The sequence below is a fragment of the Passer domesticus genome, chromosome 2, assembly GCF_036417665.1.
Source record: "Passer domesticus isolate bPasDom1 chromosome 2, bPasDom1.hap1, whole genome shotgun sequence".
Classification (NCBI taxonomy): domain Eukaryota; kingdom Metazoa; phylum Chordata; class Aves; order Passeriformes; family Passeridae; genus Passer; species Passer domesticus.
This window is the reverse complement of record NC_087475.1, coordinates 68226641-68246942: the sequence shown is the minus strand read 5'-3', so window position 1 is coordinate 68246942 and position 20302 is coordinate 68226641. Positions and strand designations below refer to the sequence as shown.

The 20302-nt window shown below is 40.2% G+C and overlaps 1 long non-coding RNA gene across 1 annotated transcript in view; it reads left to right on the top strand.

Annotated features, from left to right (window-relative positions):
• Window positions 1–15452, top strand: part of LOC135294142 (uncharacterized) — a 45112-nt gene extending 29660 nt beyond the window's left edge. Inside the window, exon 4 of the long non-coding RNA XR_010356295.1 lies at window positions 14545–15452. This is a non-coding gene — a long non-coding RNA (uncharacterized LOC135294142). The remainder of the gene's footprint in view (window positions 1–14544) is intronic.
• Window positions 15453–20302: the final 4850 nt, after the last annotated feature.

Below are 20302 nucleotides of genomic sequence, written 5' to 3'. Positions count from 1 at the left end.
AGCTGCAGCCATATGGAATGATGATGCCAAGGCTATATAACCTACTTACTGCAATTTTGAGAGCTTGGATGGCATGGTAATTGTACCAAAGCCCTTAAGAACCATGAGTTATTTGCATTTCTTCAGGGAGTTGTTTTCCTGCAGGACAAATAGCAGTTGGCAGAGGAGTAAGCCCCCAAGACTAATTTAATTCAAAAGCATGCATTTGGATACAAATAAATTGTTCAATATGAAACATAGCTGCTCATCTTTAGGTGCAATGGTACTAGGAAAACCTGTGTTTTCAGAAATTCTTTTGAAGTACATGATTAAATACTAACGAGGGAAATAAAAGAGGATCACCTCATCTTTATAGTCTAGATGATATGACTGTATTTTTGTCAATAACTCTTACAAGATAATGTAATAATAGAAAACTACTATTCCCTACTGTCATGTGTATCAGAAATAAAAGATACAGAATGCCATGTTTCAATGAGATTTCTTTGCCCTTTGATGAATTAAATAATTTTGAAGACATGAGGTGTGCTTTTGCTTATTTCCCAAACACCTTCTACATCTAGTGCACTCTCAAAGGTCTGGTTGTTCTTTTTTCAAAAATGTGATATATTTTGCATTGAAAATCCAATTTCTTGCTAAGAAATCTTCACAAGAACAGACACTATTTAAGTCTAGCTGTATTTGCTTGTACTTTTGAGGTTATCTCAGGCACATAATAAACATTATCAGCCCATCCATTAATAAATTACTGTGAGACCAAGACAGCAGAAATGCTTTGCCCATCAGAGCATATTACAGACCTCATACTGTGGTCTGACTACAATGCCGTGTCTTTTTGAAAGCCACATCAAAATGAAAGAAAAATCAGAGCTTGAAGGTTAGAAAGAAAAATGTTTTGATATGTAAAATTCTGTAGAAAATAGGTAGGCATCTCAACCAACATATCTGTCACTCTAGAAATTTCCCTTTCATTTTAAGTGTTATGTGGGTTTTGGTTTGTTTTGCTTTTTTGTTGTTGCTGTTTTTGCTTGTATGCATGGCTTTTTGTTTGTTTTGGGTTTTTTGGGTGGGGCTTTTTGTTGTTTGTTTTTTAGTTGGTTTTTTTTTTTTTGGTGGGTAGTGAAGTTGTGTAGGTATTTATTTGCAGCTTATAGATCTAATTACAGTGACATCATGCTGCTTCCACAATAGCTTTTATCTTTCTTGAGAACTGGTCATTGTTGCTATAGAGAAGTAATTCTGACTTTCTTGTTTCAGTTTGATTGTTGAACTCATGCTGTGGCATGAGGTAAGTTCCAGGTTCTGATATAATCTCCTTCTTGCCAGGACAGCTTTTTTGAAATACATTTTTTTCTTAAAATATAGTAGTTTTTGTTCTCAGCAATAATGTGCCAGAAAATCCTGAATCCATTGTTCATTGCTTATCTCGGTACAAATTCATTAAAATGTGATGGCAGTATATTGACACTTTCAGATTAATTTTCAAAATTTTGCCCCAAAGCACTTTGCGGAATGAAGTTCAGAATTTCAGCCTTATTCAAGACACCATATAAGAGTGACTTAATTACTTTGTTGAGCTGTATTTATTTTAATGGTTAAAAGCATGTGTTAACTTATGCTTGTGTTTAATCAATACTAGAAGCTCTAGTTCTGAAATAAAGAAGGTGTTGTTGGCACATATGTTGAAAAGCATATTTTGATGCTTTTCAAATGAAAATAAGTAAAACTCTTTTTATTTTGCCTCAACCCTTTAGTGAAATGCCTTTGCATTGTTTCCTTATTTTACGTTGTTTCCTATTCTGAAACCTCACCACTACTTCTGCAGCTGTTTCCCCAAAACCTCTAACTGACTCAGATCCACTTTCTTTTATATCTGCTATCTTTTACATTGGGGTAACTAAATAAATTAATGGATAAACAAAGAAAGCAAATTTACATCTATTTTACAAGAAATATTTTAATCAGAAAAATAAACCTTTAAAAGCCTACTGCAGGTGCTCTTTTGGGGTATAATTAACTAAATTATAGAGAAAGAAGTTTGGCATTCACCTTTAATTTTCCACCTTGCATGGTGTTTCCTTTATTGAGAGAGGCATTTATATGAAGTGGCCAGCCTGGAAATCACTGTACATAAATGCTGGTACATCCTCTTATTAAAGTTCATTAGGAAGTAGAAAGGAGGATGCTGAGAACAGGAAGTGTCATAAACCATTTTGTTGCTTCTGGACTATGTCCTGGCTTGTTTATGTCTTGGCTGCAAAGCTGACTTTTTGTGAATGCTGCCTCATTTAAAAAATATAAATGTGATTACCTTGAATAGGCTGCTTGGAGTGCACTGTAACAAGATTTTCCCCAGTTGCATTATGAGATGCTTCTGAAATGTGTATAATATTTTCTTCCCCTGGCTCAGGACTCACTTCCCAGGCCAAATAAATGGAGTATCTGGTGAAGAAGCCATTGGAGTCAGGGAGGGCAGAACCCAGCTTCTCAGGACAGGCATCCTGCAGACTGCTGTGCATGGTAGAAAGACTTCAATGGTCTCATCACTGCTGTCTCCAGCCTAAAACTTCTGACATCTTTATCACCCTCAGGACTTTTAGTGTGAAACCAAGGCAAGAGTAAGTCAGGCTATGCGGTGAGGAAGGAAATCTGAAGCACTGTAATTCATAATGAAACTGATTTCCCTAAATACAAGGCTAATTCTTTATCAGCAGCTTCATTGATTAAAGAGATAAATAAATTCTCCCCTTCAGTTGGTTGTTAATGGGTATGAGAGCCTGATGCATTCTGTGCATATTCAGAGAAGGCACAGGACAATAAACTTTTAACTTGGACACAAACCCCATGGGACATTAGAGAGCCTTGCACAACAGAGGAATAAACATATGGAGGGTAAATACCAGACATTAATTTGATTAGAAAATCAATACATAGAACAGTTTCCTTGCACTTCAGCCAATTAAGACAATGATCAACAAAAGTCCCTGGACTGCTTACGCATGTTACATTAGATCTTTATCAGATAAAGGCCAGAGGAATAAACCAGAACTCCCTAGAACATCTGAGTGCCCTAACTTTGAGTCTTTGGGGCCACAGTCCTTTGCTCCAGACATTTCTTGCTTGTGAAGATTCCTCTTTGGCTGACCAGAAGAGCGGTTGCCACAACAAGAATCTCTCCCCTCTCCCCACCATCCAAATGCCCCAAAAGTCTTGTGCTTTAGTGCATCCCTTTCACATACATTTCATCAAATCCAGCAGGCAACACAGTGTGGAGTCAGGATCTCAGACACCTGGTAGGTGCATGCTCTGCCTGCCAGGTTCACTGTGTGAAGTGTTCATCTCCCTTTGCTCTTTTCGCTTTGCTCAGAGCCCTGCGCATGCGGGTGCCTCTCCCTAGCTGGGACAGCTGCACTCTGAGAAGAGGTGTTTTGTATTGGTCTGACTGGCCTCCTTAAGCTCCACAAAAGGGTGGGAGGTTTTTCATAGTGATTTCCCTGTTGAGTGTCTCTAGGACAGAGCCCACACAGAGAGATTCTCTCTGGTTCAGTTTTATCTTCTTTACTGCCTACAAAGGGATGGATCAAATTTAGATGTCCTTGCTGAGAGTCAGATTCCAAATTTGTGTACTGCAATTCCCAGTTTGAGTACCAGAAAATAATGGGTTGGATCTTGTCCAATGTTTTATCTTTTTTCTTTAAACTCCATACTTTTTTTCCTCTCTGAAACCTTGGAAGATCTAGTGTCCATACTGATTTTTTTTCCTTCAGAATCCAAGTTAATTATGTCAGTGCAGATACTGTGTGGCTCCTTTCTTTCTGCATGCACTCTCATTCCTTAGCCTGTGAGTAAGCAGAGTCTAGGATTCTTTTCCTGCAAACCAAATCTTAGTCATTCAAGATTTTTATAATCTGCATGCATGCTGGATATATGGATAATGTAATTAGATATTAAATTTCAGTTCATGTTCTCCATTTCCTTAATGTGATTGGATGGTTTTTTTTCCTGATTTAAAATATTGGTTCCGGATGCCAGGCTCCTAAAAAGCCATTTGATTGGTAACTGCAGCATGGTGGACCAAATCAATGATATGAAACTGAGTGTGCGTTTCACACATTAGCTGAGAGCTGTACTCATCTGACCTCATTCATGCTCAGTTTTATGCTGCTGCCCTTTTGCTGCAGTAATGGAGTTATTCCAGATTTACGTGGCAGTATAGGGAAGAACACAAAGAAGACGAAAGAATGGCTTTGTGCAGCTCTGGCCGTGGATGTGTGCATGGGGACAGGGTGGATGCTGCTGCACCCCCGTGTGTCTGCTCCCTGGGAGGTGACAGACACCTGAGGCCACCGTGAAATCCTGAGATGAGAGTTCCCAGTATATTCCTAAGCAGGAGCCTCCTCTTAGGAAGGAGCCGTGGGCTGAGAGGGGTGGGAGGAAGTAGAAGAGGACCCTCATAGCTCTTTGTCTAGTGTTTTCCTAACTTACAGGTTTTCCTTTACCTATTTTACACCACCAAAGTACCATAAAAAAGCCCTTAAAATGAGACTAAAGCACAAACACTTGAGGCTTTTGGGAGAGACACAATTTATGTGAAAGGTATTTTCCTTCCATTTTCTGTGGCTTTAAGTCTTTGGATTAATACTTCTCATTTTAGTGATGGTAATTGTATGCCCAGAACATCAACTGTGGTGCAGTTATTTTTCAAAAATTTACACCTGGCTGAAAATAAATTGATTTGGTCTCAGTCTGAGCTTCCTCTACTTGGCCTCAGGCATGGATGGAGCTTGGTGAGCTCCTTGCTTTTTGTAGTTCCATATGATTAATTTAAGTCAATGAATTCCATAAAGAATCTTGATATTTGTTGACTGTGAGCTTTATTTTACTCTACACATCTCTTCTACTATTTAGTTTTTTTATCACCTTGGAAGTAGCACCAGAATTAGGCATTCAATTACCCCAGCTGATGTTGCAGGGCTCATTTATGTGTCGATGACTAGCTGGTCCTTTTCAGCTGTTTGATATGTGCACCGAGAGTGAGGGTAACATTGTTGAATCGAATGTGTGTGCATGCTGGAAATGTTGTTAGTGTTTGGTGTCAGTGAGAAATGTGATGGTACTGGATATTCCCTTAAGGCTGGTCCTTTGTGGGTTGAAAACTGGTTCTTTAATGTGTTACTTGTTTGTCCACTGTGATGGAAGACATTTGGAGAACAGTAAATCCACCCTAACACACCTTTTGTGGAGGAGTTGCCATTACATTATCTCAGGTAATATTTGTAGAGTGCTCATAGCATCCTGTGTGCCTCCGGGAGTAAAGACAAAGTCTGTGCCTTGAAGAGGTGGCAAATTAACGTTTCCACAGAGCTCAGCAGCCTTGTAGATTGTAAATTGCAAGGACAGGCCTTAAAAAAGCAATAAGGTGGTGCAAGGAAATGTATCAAATGGTGCACAGTGAAACTGCAGGGTCGCAGCCATCAAGCTTGTGATTTCTCAGGTCTGTTATTTCTCTATAGATTTTTTAGATTATTTTCTGCTGCTCTGATTTTAGACATTTAGCATACATCTCATCCAAGGATAAAACAATAGCAGTAGATCATGGAAGGCAGGGCCAGGTAGAAGCTTCTTGCAGGCAAATTAACATAAAGAGAGGAAAAAAACCCCTACCATTGCTACCTACTTCCTTGTAGATAGTAATTAAGTTTATTAAACTTATTTTTAACAGAAACTGGGGTGGGGTAAAAGAAATATTTGTCTGTGGAAGAGTTACTCTTTCTACTCTGCTTTGGAAGAGCCTCATTTTTACCTGTCACATGAGATCAATTACATCTTTTGTTTATTTTATTTTCTTAGGTGGCAAATTCTTCATGAGGGAAGTAATGTTTTCTAATCACTAGGTAGTAACTAGTGTAATAGCATCTAATTTCAGAAGAAACTTATTACATTACTTTTCTGCTTTCTCTTCTTTCATTACTGATTCCTTAATATTTTGAACAGCTTTTCAATGTGGCTTTTAAAATGTTTTGTTCCCATGGGGTACCAAACATAAACACTTGCAAAATGAACAGCCATTGTTTTGGGGAAGATTTCTAGTATTTGAAAAAACTTATAGGTTCAGTGTAATGCTCAGATAACTGAATTAGAAATAATTGATGGATTCCTAAGGCTATCATTTATTGCAGGTGTTTTATATACCACAATGCCAGTTGTAGATATTCATACCTACCTGCACGCCTTTTATTGGCAGAAATGTTCTATCACATTTACAAAACTGGACAGCCTCAAAGAGGAAATTTATGTGGGAGGGTATCTAGGCATTGCTGCAGAAAGAGTAACACAATCCCTCATTTTCCCCTCCTTTTCTTCTTTTCCTTTCCCCTGCTAGAGCATTATGCTGTGAAATCTTTATTTTCTTGCTGGTTTATTGTTTTTTACTGAATTTGGAAAAGACTGGAACCTCTTCTCTCCCATGCACTGTAGCACTGCTCAGGCCTGAGATTGTTGCTTGGCTATTTCCAGCACTGCAGAATACAACAAAATCAGATGAGCCCAGGCTGGAAGTGACCTCCAAGGATCATCAGCTTCTACCTGTCATGGGAAAGGAATTCTAGCTGACATTATCTAGCATCCTGTCCATCTTAAAAACTTTCCAGTGGTTTGGACTCTACCACATACCTGGGGAGATTGTTCCAGTGACTGGTCTGATTGCAAAAAAATCCTTTATTATGTCAAGATGAAATCTTTCCCAGTACAACTTATACTCATTGCCTCTTGTTTTCTCCATCTAGCCCCTAGTGAATACAGAGTGTCTGTCACCTTTGCAACTGCCCTTTAAGTACTGAGATACTGTGATGACGTCCCTGCTGAGCATTTTCTTCTTCACCAATGAATGATCTAACTCCTTCAGTCTATCCACAGAGAGCAGGTTTTTCAGCCCTTCTTAATTATCTTCATGGCACTCCTCTGGGCCTTCTCCAGTCTGTCTGCATCTTTCTTGAGTTGTGGGGACCAGAGCTGGGCACAGTCCTCTGGATGCAGCCTTACAAGCACTGAATATTGCAGAATGATCACATATCTATACTTCCAGTGATGCCCCTGCAAACGCAACCCAGGAGCTGGTTTGCCTTTAGTGCTACAGTGGCTCTCTGCTGATTCATGCTCAGCTTGTTGCCTGCCAGGACCCCCAGGTCCCTTGCAGCAAGGTTCTCCCCTGACACATAGATCCTGCCCTGTGCTCTTTGGTAACTCTGTCCCAGGTGCAGCACTTTGACTCGTGCTTGTTCGTACAGCTCCTGCCAGACCCCTCTCCCAGCTGCCTCTGAAGATGACTCTCCTCTCTGACACATTTTCCTTGTCTCCCAGCTGAGTGCCCTCAGCAAACGTGGTCAGGGTGCAGCAAAGTGCCCAAAGGCTTTTTTCTGTTGCATCTGAATTTTCAACTTCTCACTTATTTTAGATCCCTTTCTAACACACAGATTTCTCCACAGAGATTTTTCCTCCTCTGTTCACCAGTGCAAAAGCTTTTGTTAACAGTGGGTGGCTGGGACAGAGCAGGGCACTCTGGCTGTCTGGGGAGCCTCCTGAAGTTAGACATGACAGCTGCAGCACTGCACTCTGTGTGCAACAAAGAGAGCTGAATGATGATGTTAATCATGATTGAAACTTTGTTTCTATACTGTATGTTATCATTAACTGAATAAAAAATATTAAATTTTCTTTTCAAGTAGAAGAGGATACTCACCCATTCCAGATGTTCTCCTTTTCACATGGCTGTGAATATTCCTTCCATCTGATTTTCCTGATCCTCAAAAATATACAACAGATAGTCACAGGAGCAGACACTGTTCTTAATGATTTTTCTACTTTTTTGTCCTTTGACATTTTCCTTTACAGCGGAGCCCAATATGATGTTTAATATTCTCTTTATTCCTCCTTAACCTTCAGTCCTTGCTTTTCAGATTTCTGTCTGCCACATGTATAGCAGCATTACACAGTGAATAAAAGTTTTCTATGCAAATACAAAGGCACTGAACTATTTAGTTTCAGAATGCTATGGTGGAGTGTACTATTACTGAATGACGTGTTCTGCAAATCAACTGAATATGCTGATTTTTTTCCTTCAATATAATTTGAGAATTTCCTTAATCAAGAGGAAACATATTTGCAAATAAAAGTGAGAAGAGATTCTCAACACAAATAAAGAATGTACCTTATACAATAATCAGGTCTCTTAAATGTAAACATTATATATAAATGATCAGACTTAATAAACAGGATTAGATGTGCCTTTTTTTAGTACATGAATTGTATTGGCATTCAGCCATAAGGAATTTAGTTCTCCCAGATTATGGCCCCTTTATTTATTGTGAAGTGCTGTTGGGGCTGGTATGTAGTTATAGGAGGTAAAGGGCAGAATAACTGCAGGATGCTGGGGAGACAGCTACAGACACTTTCCATCAGTGCACGTTCAGGAAACAGAAACTCCAGGTAGCCCCTGGGACATGCAGGATATAGGTGGCTTGGGTACATTCCAAATGTTCTTTGGAATATTTTGGGGTCTTAATATTTTGAAGGAAGGGAAGGGAAGAGAAGGGAAGTTCAGGGAAGGGAAGGGAAGTTCAGGGAAGTTCAGGGAAGGGAAGGGAAGTTCAGGGAAGGGAAGTTCAGGGAAGGGAAGTTCAGGGAAGTTCAGGGAAGGGAAGTTCAGGGAAGGGAAGGGAAGTTCAGGGAAGGGAAGGGAAGGGAAGGGAAGGGAAGGGAAGGGAAGTTCAGGGAAGGGAAGGGAAGGGAAGTTCAGGGAAGGGAAGGGAAGTTCAGGGAAGTTCAGGGAAGGGAAGGGAAGTTCAGGGAAGGGAAGTTCAGGGAAGGGAAGTTCAGGGAAGTTCAGGGAAGGGAAGTTCAGGGAAGTTCAGGGAAGGGAAGTTCAGGGAAGGGAAGGGAAGTTCAGGGAAGTTCAGGGAAGTTCAGGGAAGTTCAGGGAAGGGAAGGGAAGGGAAGGGAAGGGAAGGGAAGGGAAGGGAAGGGAAGGGAAGGGAAGGGAAGGGAAGGGAAGGGAAGGGAAGGGAAGGGAAGGGAAGGGAAGGGAAGGGAAGGGAAGGGAAGGGAAGGGAAGGGAAGGGAAGGGAAGGGGCTTCTGACCAAAGAGGATGAAAACAATGGGAAATTTGCCTTCAACTTTCAGGGAGGCAGACTTCTTTTACTGCCTGAAATAACTGAGATTGAGGAGGTCACACAATGTCTGTTGAAATTAAATTCCATACTAACTAGTTGCATCTATAATGCTATTCTAGTAGAATTTATATACCACTGATTCTCTACAGAAGACTGAAGATCATATTCACTTTCAGCTTTATGTGTTTTCATGATAGGAACATTTGTAATACTGTGTCCGTGTTTGCCAGAGGGCTGTGAAATCTGCCAGCCTACCCCCTTCTCCTTGAGGTTGTCCATCTCTTGATGTCTGTTGATGCCTGTGCAGCAGCTGAGGCCTGTGAGGCAGGCTCAGCACTTCTGCTGTCACCACTTCTCTCAACACTGGCAATCTGCAGGGGCACATAACAATTTGGAAATCCATCCTTCTACCAGCCTCACCAGGGGGATGTGAGATGAGACCTGATGTTCAGCTGATGTGCTAAGCCCCAAGTATATTTTTTTCTAGGAGAATCTCACTCTCAATGATCATTAAATCCATCTGTTGATCAATTGGTGTTTCTATCCTGCTGCTCCTTGGCAGCTCAGATACATTGTGAATGACTGGTTTAGACAGGCATGGCAGAACAAATAGTTCTAATTGTATGCAAATATTTTACTTCTAAATTTCTGCCTGTATAAGAATATCCTAGAGCTAATCTTAGGAATAACACCTATTTGGTTATTTTCCTAATTAAACACAGTTGATTGCATGTAAGAACAGTGGTTTCAAACAGTATTTTATTTGGGTAATGACTGAGCTCTCACTGTCCCTTGCTCACAAGGTGATTTGGAGACTGCCTGTGGTGTGTGCTTCAGGCTGCCTTCCCCAGCAGCATCTGTGGAGTCAGCCTCATTTAGCATCTCTGCCAGGTGCTCTCAGGCCTGCCCCAGGACAGGGAAGAGACAGCAAGGCTCTGCACATCCCCAGTTACGTGCTTTTCCCTGGGGAGAGCAGGGAATTGAGAGAGGACAGGCAGCAAGCAGAGCAAGGCATCAGCTCCTGTTTTTCTCAGCTGCCTTGCTGAGGGACCTGCCCAGCCCAGCGGCCCCAGCACCTCGCTGCTCCCAGGGCAGCTGTCCTTACCTGGTCACCAAGCCAGGCAGCCTGCCTGTCTTACAGCTGGATTTTCTAACAATGTCATTTCGAGTCTCCTCAAGACCAGTTCTGTGCTCTCTCAGGAATACCTCACATGGCTGTACAGGGAAAAAAACCTTTCCATTCAGAAAACTATGAGGTGACAGCTGTAAGCTGTCATAAATTAAGCCTTTCCAGGAACAGTCCCTAACACTTTGTTTCCAGTGAATATGTTACTGGCAGGGAGGTAGAATATGTTTCAAATGTGGTGTTGAAAAAAATAACAGCTGCCTTAAGGAGCTGTGACATTTTTGAAAATACAGAGCTCTGACACCCTTCAGAGCATCAAGTTCTGGCAAGCCTGAAGCTGCCCCTGTCTCTTACCTTCATGGCTGAAGAACACTCCAGTGGGAGAATTGCTTCCTCTGATTTGGGTCTAAATTTATAATAAAGAGAATCATAGAAACTCTTAAAAATTTCCCTCTTATCTCCACTAAATTAGACATCACACAATGGCTTTATGAGGATGTCTCCCAAAAGTGATGTTTGAGGCTATATAGGTGGTCAGCAGAAAAACAATCTCCTGGGATGGGTCCTGAGACATGCTAGTGACAGGGGGAAGCCCAGGGGGATTCCTTGTCCACCCTTTTAAAGTTTGCACACTGAATAGTCTTGTGTCACTGAGCTTCCTGGGTGCATATTGAGATGCAGAAGTACCACCAAATAAAGTAATACAGCCTTGAAGAATATACAAGAAAACCATAGAGGTGTGAGGAAATGTATGATAATCACAAACTATAGCCTTAAAAAATAAGTAGCATACAGCAGATGCAGCAATTTATGTGGCTGAACCATTATAAAGAAATTTTATAGTCCTTGTTTTAGAGTTCAAAGGACACTAAATGTGGAATATTTTATTTCAAGCAAAGTTTTCTTTTTTATAAAAACTGTGTAAAACCTGTAAAATCTTACTTGTTAAACATACTACAAAATTTTGATTAGTATAAAACCTCAAAGATCAAAAAATGCCACATGTCATATTTAAATCCCCTCAAGGTATTAGAACCCAAAGGTCACAATGTTGGTTGGAGATTTTAGTTTCACAGTTAAGTTTCAGAAAGAGCTTCTCTTCCATGCAACAGAACTTATTACTGTCCTAAACGTTAATTTTTGAGTCTTTGGTTTGGGTCAGTGTTTCCCATGGATTATCTCCTTTCTAGTTCAGCAGCAATATGAAAATTGAGCCCTTTTTCACCAGGGATTCAGGGACATTTTACTGGAGTGGAGGGACAACGCTGTGCTCTCTATTCAGTTGTACTTTAACTTGCAGCTCTTCCATACACGAATGGAGTCATTGGTACTTGCCAGCACATCTGGAATAGATCCTCTCTAGCTACAGACCTTCAGTAATTAATATCAGAGCACCTGGAATAAATGTGTAGGCTGCTCTGCTAAGCAGGGGAGATGGGTAGGCTCAAAGTGTCTTAGTGTATGGGATGTAAACTGGGTCCCAAATGTCTGTCTTTCACCAAAGAATGATCCTAAATGACTTACTGGTCTTTTCAGCCAAAGGTTTCTACAGTTAGACTCTTGCAGGAAGACTCCTTTCTTAAGAGGTCAAGCATTCCCAATAGAGACATTCTTCCCCATGGAAAATGTCAATAATTAAAGTCCTGGAAGAAAAGTACCTGTCACAGGTAGGAAAAAGAACACAGAAAAAAAAATGCTTTTGAGGTGCTCACATACTGGGTACAGACAACTTAGGTAATCAGATAATAAACTCACTGTTGTTTTTTTGATGGAATTATCTTCCTAGGAAAAGGAAAGGTTCTGATAATATAAGAATATTTTACAGGAAAGTGTTGCAAATATTTAATGGGAAGAAGTCAGATAGTTTGCTTCAGAGACTTTTCTGGCATTTATTTTTGTGCCAATAATACATGATACATGTGCTTATTTCATTGCTATTCAAATATTGATATGAAACAAAATAAATCTGAACATCATAATTGAAATACAGCACTCTGAGTGTCTCAGAGCTTTTTGGAGCTCCCAATCTGAACTGCTTTTTTTGAGAAGCCTGAATTTTCTGTGAGATTCTAATGATCCTTTACTTTTGAGGAAGAGTTTAAAGCAGATTAGTTGGTGGAATTGTGAGTAATAACAAGTCCTTGTAGTCCACCAGCCCTAACACATTACAATATCTGATCTCCCCCTTCTCAAAGGGTGCTCCTGGCGAGCTGCAGTCCATGCACCTGCGTGCCTGTTTCCCCCTAACTAGCAGGTTTTATCTCTAAAGATAAAGCATATATGGGTGAACAGAACTGTACAAACACAGGTGCATGCTATAACAGTAAATGCCTTGTTGATTACTTAAATTAAGACCGATTTCAGAACACAGCTGCTTAGTAATAATGTGTCTTCCTTAGGTATTGTTTTTAACAAGTTGTGAAACCTGCTCAAGGAGGTTTTTTTGGTCACATCTGCTGATTAGGTATTGAGCATGTGAATGAGCAGCTACATGTAGAAAAATGAGAAATTTTGTTAAAAATATACAAATTTCACAATTATTTTCTTTATTAGATGAGGGCTTTGAGCTTGACTAGCAGTGATGTATGAATGCACAGGTTTCTACAAGTTAAAAAAACCCCCAAATTTATGTATTTAGCAGTAGGAATGTTTAGGATATATGTCATAGCCCAAGACATAGCCCAGAATTAATGATCTAAGGATACAGTATACAAATGAGCTTTATACAGTAGAGAAGAAAACAGCAGGTGGTTTGGGGGAGTTTCTTTTGTCAAAAGCTGACATCTGATCACAGCTGACTATATTCATAAAGCACTAGAATGGAGGATCACTAAGTTAACTTAGCCACTTCCCATTGGATATCACTTTGGGTAAGTCCCATCTACTTCAGAATCATTGACATGGCCTTGGTGAGGAGAGGTTTTTGCCCTTATCAATCTGCTGATGTTCCTTAGGGAACACACTGGGATTGTAGATGTGATGGTCTTGTCAACAAAATCCATTTGAATCCTAAAGGGTATTCAACAGATTCTCTCACAAAAAAACCCAAGCTCCAGACTCAAACATTTAAGAAATCTGTGTGATGGAATGACAGTCCTTTTATTGCTGAATAATTGTTTGAAAGGAAAGTTTGAGTAAATGGTTGGAGGCATGAGGGAGGTGGAGGAAGATCACCAGTGGATTCCTATTGAGGTCTGAGTGGGCACATGGGCTGTTCAACATATTAATGAAACACCTGGAGGAAGGTTTGAACAACACCAAGACAAAAGCTGGTGATGATATAAAATTATTCATAGCAAGACTAACAACAAAGGCAAGGATTGAACGTGAAGACTGACAGAAATAACTTATGAGACTGAGTGACTGGAGAATAAAATGGCAGATGAAATTCAGTGTAGAATTATGAAAGAAATGCACAGATGGAAAAATTCTAACTTTGCATACAAAATGATGGCCTTTTATCTGACCATTACCTCTCAAGAGTAAGATCTTGAGGTTACAATAAATATTTCCATGAAAATGTCATTCAGGATGCTTAGTAGTAGTCAAAAGCAGATGTAAATGTTAAGGATCATGAGAAGGAAAGAGAGAACAATAACGGAAAATGTTATAAAGTCATTTCATTGATTTATGGTTTACTCACATCCTAAGTGTTGTATAAAACACAGGTACCTTCGTTTTCAAAAGGAAATGCTAAAGCTGAAAAACATTTTGTGAAGGGTAACCAAAATGATCACAGTATTGAATAACTTCCAGGTGGGAATGAACTAAGTAAACCAGGACTCTTCAGCACTGGAAAGGAAGCCCCTACAGGAGGGGACAAAACAGAGGCATGAAACATCATAAGTGATGTGAAGGTGATAGTGGTTGATATATTCACTGTCTCTTCCAATACAAGTATAGAAGAATTTAACAGAGACTGTACAAGAGGTTGAAAACAAACAAAAAGGGGTATATTTCACCCAATAGGCAATCAGCCTGTATAAACAAAGTCCATGAGGCTATTGTGCTGAAAACGAAAAAGGCGACAGTGCTGGGGAATACTGAGAGTCATATTTTGGGCCTAAATTTGTTCAATCCTTGTATCTGGTTCCATGGATTCACCCATTATATTTACAAAGTCGAAAATCTCTTCCATATCTAGATGGCAACATAAGGACTGGTGGCAGCAAGAATACAAAGCCTGGGAAAATTGGTGTTATCTCTGGTAAAATGTCTCAATAAGTATTTCTTTTTTCTTCTTGCCACAGAGGACACCTAGAGATTAACAAAGCATCTGCTATTGTTCACTCATTTACATCATCAAATATTTGCTCTGCATACTATGGGAAAAATAAGAAGACACAGATTTCTCCAGGACACTTTAATGGCTGATGATAATAAGGCGTGAAGTTAACAATGGTAGCAAAAGAGTATGTGACTTTGGAGTTTGTGATCATAGGAACTATGTATGACCACAAAGAGGTGCCACGTTATCAAGGAGAAGCTTCACACTACTCCTGATTCTTTATTTATAACTGTACAAATACTGTTTTTTTCCCATGTTAGATCAGTGATTTGCAGTCCAGAGATGGGTACAGTTCTGCTGTTGCTACTGGAAGCTGATGTATTCCTCCGCCTATGGCCTTTAAGGACACTTGAGTATTTCAGAGCCTGAAGGACAATGCTTTTTCTCTGGCAGGCACCTTCATCACAGGTTATGAAGCATTTTTTAACTGGCTAGTACGTTCATATATATTTCATCTTCCTTCTGATTAGGCTATGTGGAGACCTCCAAAGACCGTGAGCAGGAAGGAAATCAACAGGGTGCTGCTGTTTTTAAAGATCTGACCATTAGCATTGCAAAATGTAGAAGGTACTGCAACAAAGTAGGATTGAGAAAAAAGTCTTACAGATCTGTGGGGAAGAGTAAAGAGGGAGGATAAAAAAAAAATAAAGAAATTCTTGAATAACTCTGGGGCTGTGATATCACCTAAGTTGTGTAAAGTTGAGGGAAACTTTTTATCCTAAATATGACAAAGCATTCTCAAAAGCAAAGCAATGATCTGCAGATCTCGAGAAGACAAATGAAGACACAAAAGTGTAGGTGAGAAAAATGCTACAGGAATGAAAGGAAGCAGCAGATTTTTATTCTTCCAAAAGACACAACCACACTTCTTGAGAGGTTATTTTCTCCCTTCCCTTCCCTTCCCTTCCCTTCCCTTCCCTTCCCTTCCCTTCCCTTCCCTTCCCTTCCCTTCCCTTCCCTTCCCTTCCCTTCCCTTCCCTTCCCTTCCCTTCCCTTCCCTTCCCTTCCCTTCCCTTCCCTTCCCTTCCCTTCCCTTCCCTTCCCTTCCCTTCCCTTCCCTTCCCTTCCCTTCCCTTCCCTTCCCTTCCCTTCCCTTCCCTTCCCTTCCCTTCCCTTCCCTTCCCTTCCCTCCCCTCCCCTCCCCTCCCCTCCCCTCCCCTCCCCTCCCCTGAACTTCACTTCCCTCCCCTCCCCTCCCCTCCCCTGAACTTCACTTCCCTTCATCTTCCCTTCCCTTCCCTGAACTTCCCTTCACTTCCCTTCCCTGAACTTCACTTCCCTTCCCTGAACTTCTTTCATATATATGTATTTAAAGGGTTTGGTACATTTCTAATTGTTTGGTAGTGCTTCTTGTTTATGGTTAATAATGGAATATTGGATGATATACTTTTTTTTTGCTTGCTTATGAACCTTGTTCCTTCCAGAAAAACACCCACAGCTTCATTTGACTGACCCTCTCCATATCTCTGAGTCTCTGAGGATCTCTCTATATCAGAAATAGCTTCAGGAATTATCTCCATGTGCAGTCAGCGATGATACAAGGAGGAATGATTTTAGGTAAGGTACTTACTTAGAAGCCTTGCAGTCTTATAAGATTAATAAGAGCTGGAATGGACAGATCTATGTTGCTCTAAATAACTGTGCTTATCAGCATTTTGAAACACAAATGAGGAGGAAGTTAGCATACACTTGTAAAGTATTAGTGTTATTAGGTATGATATCTTAGCAATTAAAATATAAGTTTTTCTAAACCTCAGGTTTTTAACTAAAAAGTGGGCATATGTTTTTCCTTAATGTGAAATAACTTGGAGAAAAGCTTAAGTCTATATTCACTCTCCAAGAGAAGGGATGAGTTGGCTTGTTGAAGGTGAAATTGCATTAAGTGTAAAAACCGAACCAAAACATCAATTGCAGCATAGCCCTTATGCACTCAGCTTGAGGTTGTTCACCAGTCATGTGGGAACAATTATCTTTATGGATTATTGATTATATTAAACCCTCAGGCAACTGTGGGCCTCATAAGGCACTTTGTGGTTGCAAGAAGGGTAAATTTTGTTGGCTCTTTCAAGAGCCTTCCTGAATAATTTGAGAATGTATTAATCAATCTCTAGGGGCAGTTACCACTAGTAATCAGGCTGGATGGATAATTTGATTAATTACAGATTCTTCAGAACATAAATAGGTACAGTAATCAGATTAGGGAAACTAAAAATACAAGATACTGAGACAAAGGTTGAATTAATTTATATATAAGGCAAGTAAATTGTAAATATGTTAGGACTGGTTGTTGGAAAGAGCCAGGGATTGCCAGAGGGAAGGAAATGATGGCATGTTTTTCTCCTCGACTGCCTTAGTGGAGCATATCTAGTGCAGAGTTTCTTCAGTTGTTTTTGAACAAGAGAAGTCTTATTATTTCTAGTGATGAACTGATGCAAAATAACAAGATTTGAAGCAAACCCCACGAAGGTCAAGAAAACCCCTTCTGTTTTGAATGCTACTGTACTAAGAATCTTTAATTGTGAGAAGATTGGCTCTTGTTTTACAGGCAATTCTTGCATTTCTAGTTTGCTGCTCTTAAGGGTTTTCTCACAATGTTTAAGGGAAATATTCTCTGAATGCTGATATACCGCTATTCTTTTTGTAGCATGTCCATTGTGCATATTTAGCATTGGGTTTCTTTCTGCCTACCATAGACGGTTTTTTACCCTTTTTTTTTTGGGGGGAGGGGGGGGTTGTATTTTTGTTTCTTTGTTTTGCTTTTTTCATTTTTGTTTTGTTCTCACACCAATTTATGCTAGTCCAGTCTAGTCCAGAGGAGACAGGATTTTAAACCTTCTAGCAAGTCCTTCCAGGAGAGTTCAATGGAACAAGACTGTCTAGGAACCCAAGGGAAAAATATGCCATCTCACATCCTTGGCAGTTTACTCTTAATGGAAAATTCCCTCCCATTTTTCACATTGGTGATTTCCACTCAAAGGAGTGTCAAGATGTGTGACACGTGCCAATGTGCCGCTGTTTGGAAATAGGCCTGGTTGGGTTTCACTGGTGATACAGATCTCACTGCAAGTCGCCAAATGAATTGGAAGTAATGGAGATTGTGGATGAAGCTGTACCCTTCAAGAAACCCTGTCTAACTGCAGGTTGGAACACATGTATCTCTCAATTTCTGCTATTTATTATAAAAATCTTTATCCTACCCTGCAAAGACAAATAGTATCAATCATATTTTAACTCAATGGCTTGTACACCTCTGAAGAGAAGCAATACTAAAAAATTTTGAGGTTTGAGCTACAGAGCCAACAAGCCAAGGTAAGCCATAGAAATCCAGATCTCTTTCTCTGTGATAACTTCTTCAAGTGATATATATACACCATAAAAAACCAAAAGTACATGGAAAAAATTTGCATGCTATTGTACAGTTGTGCTACCATGTAGAGGCCTGACAATTAGCAGAATAAAATTGGAAGTAATGAATAACAATAAAGTTGGATTTAGCTCTAGAGCCTTAGTTTTTTTAAACACAACTAATTTTGGCTGAACATGTTTCTGTTTTATATTAGATTTCATTATTCCTGTCTCAGAGAAATTATTATCTGAAACACATCTCTGTGGTTCCTTCTTAATTACCGTTACAGAAGATGTAAGATGAATTCTTAATGTTTTATAAAATTGTATGATAAAAAAAAATGTTTTGTGTGCAACCAGCTGAATACTCCTGATATGTTGGATTTTGAACCAGAACAACACAGTCTGTATGAGACCTTACCTATGAGACAAATGTGTCCAATGTATTTATGTTCCTGTTCTTTCCAAGCATTTGAAATTAAATTTACTTTGTATTTTTAAGAAATAAACAGAAAGAATGACAAGTTCTTATATGGTGTAGCTCTATACATTTGCTAAATATTTGTAGGATCATGGAACCATCATTTGGGAAAAGCCCTCTAAGATCATTGATACCAGCTGTTAACTCAGCACTGCCCAGTCCTCCAATGAAGCATGTCCCTCAGCAACACATCTGCACATCTGCATGGCTTTTAAATATCTCCAGGGATGGCAATTCTACCACTTCTCTGGACAGCCTCTTCCAATGTATGACCATTCTTTTGGTGAAGAATTTTTTGCTAATATGCAATCTAAAACTTGCTTGGTGCAACCTAAGGCTGTTTCCTCTTGTCTTTTCACTTGTTACCTTGGAGAGGAAGACTAAACCCCACCTCAGTACCACCTCCTTTCAGGTAGCTACAGAGAGCAAATAGGTTTCTCCTGAGCATCATTTTTTCTCATTTTCTCATGTTCTCTGGAAAACTTCCCTAAACCTGTGTGAGAGAGGGGTACCTGGGCCTTTTTATCTGTTTTCCATGTGTCATAGCAGTGAAATTCCTAAGAGGTATTAAATTCCTTGAGGTATAATCAAGTGACAGGAGGCAGTTTATTCTTGTGTTGCTATCACTTGTATCTTGATAGAAAGAAGGAGGAAGAGGGCAATAAATAATAATAGAGTAAGTGCTTTTGGTCATGCTTTAATGAAAGTCTCAATACAACAAGGAAGGTGCTGCTCTGGAGTCTCTTGGCTGGCAGAGACAATGCTGTGAAGTGGCAGGGATTGCAGATCCAGCTGGATCCCACGGCTGAGCCTGAGCTGAAAGTGCCTCCCAGGGACTGGCACGGATGCCAGTGTCAGTCATGTGCAAATGGGTGCCACTTGAGGAGCAGATGCTGAACATCTACAGAGAATTTTAGAGAAGGACTGCCAATCTGGAGATCAAGTGGCATCATGGAAATCGTATGACTACCCTGCATCACAATAAACTGAAACTCATCCCAAGGTCAGGGCAGCTAGTGGAAGGTTTGTGTAGCTCAGCATCTTGTGTCCAGAAGCAGCTAACACTGTCTGTGCAGAGGGGAGTGTAAAAGCAGGGAATGTGTTCAGATGTGTGTCACCCTGGGGCTTGCTTAAACTAGGGGTGGGTATTCATCTACGCTGCAAGTTGTAAAGCATAGAAGTGTTACTGTGTGGGGGAGGAAAAGAAAGAAAAGTGTGCCTGTATTGAGCAAACCACGATTCTGCAGGCAGCCTGAGGTGCTCTTTGGCTGGAGAGATTTCTAGAAGTGGGTTTTTCATGCACCTTCTGTATGCAATTTCCTAAATTAATTGATACTTTTCTCCATAAGGCTTGTACTGCCTATGTTTGCCGGCTGAAAAGCTGTGCACCTGTCAGACCTTCTGTTTGTTATCTATGGGTTCCCAGACTCCTCTCTTTTGCAGATCTAGATTTGAACTCATGAGAAGATGAAGCATCCTGCCTTATCTATTTCTTCTTCTCCCTGTACGAGTCAGGCTGTTAGCATGTGTGGGGGCAGTGCGTCTCAATTGCATCCTGCCGCAGCCCTGATAAATTCAGCAGCGTGTGGCAGTGAAGTGCTTGGCAGACCTCTAAGATAAGTAAGATAAATGCTGTGCACTTTCCTGGTGAAGATCTTTCATACAAATGTAAAGTCACTCAGGCTGTGATTCAGGCCTCCTCCTCAGAGAGCTGCTGTGTTTCTGCATCTGCTGTGTAAGGGCAAGACTTATTTGTGACACTTGAGAGATTGGGGAAGGGAGACTAGATTGTGTAAGGCCTATTGTAAAACCAAATAGAGTATTACTTAAAGACATTGTAGTTACAAGTGGTGGGAAACCTGGCTTGATCTATCTCTTGTGAAGATACAAGCTC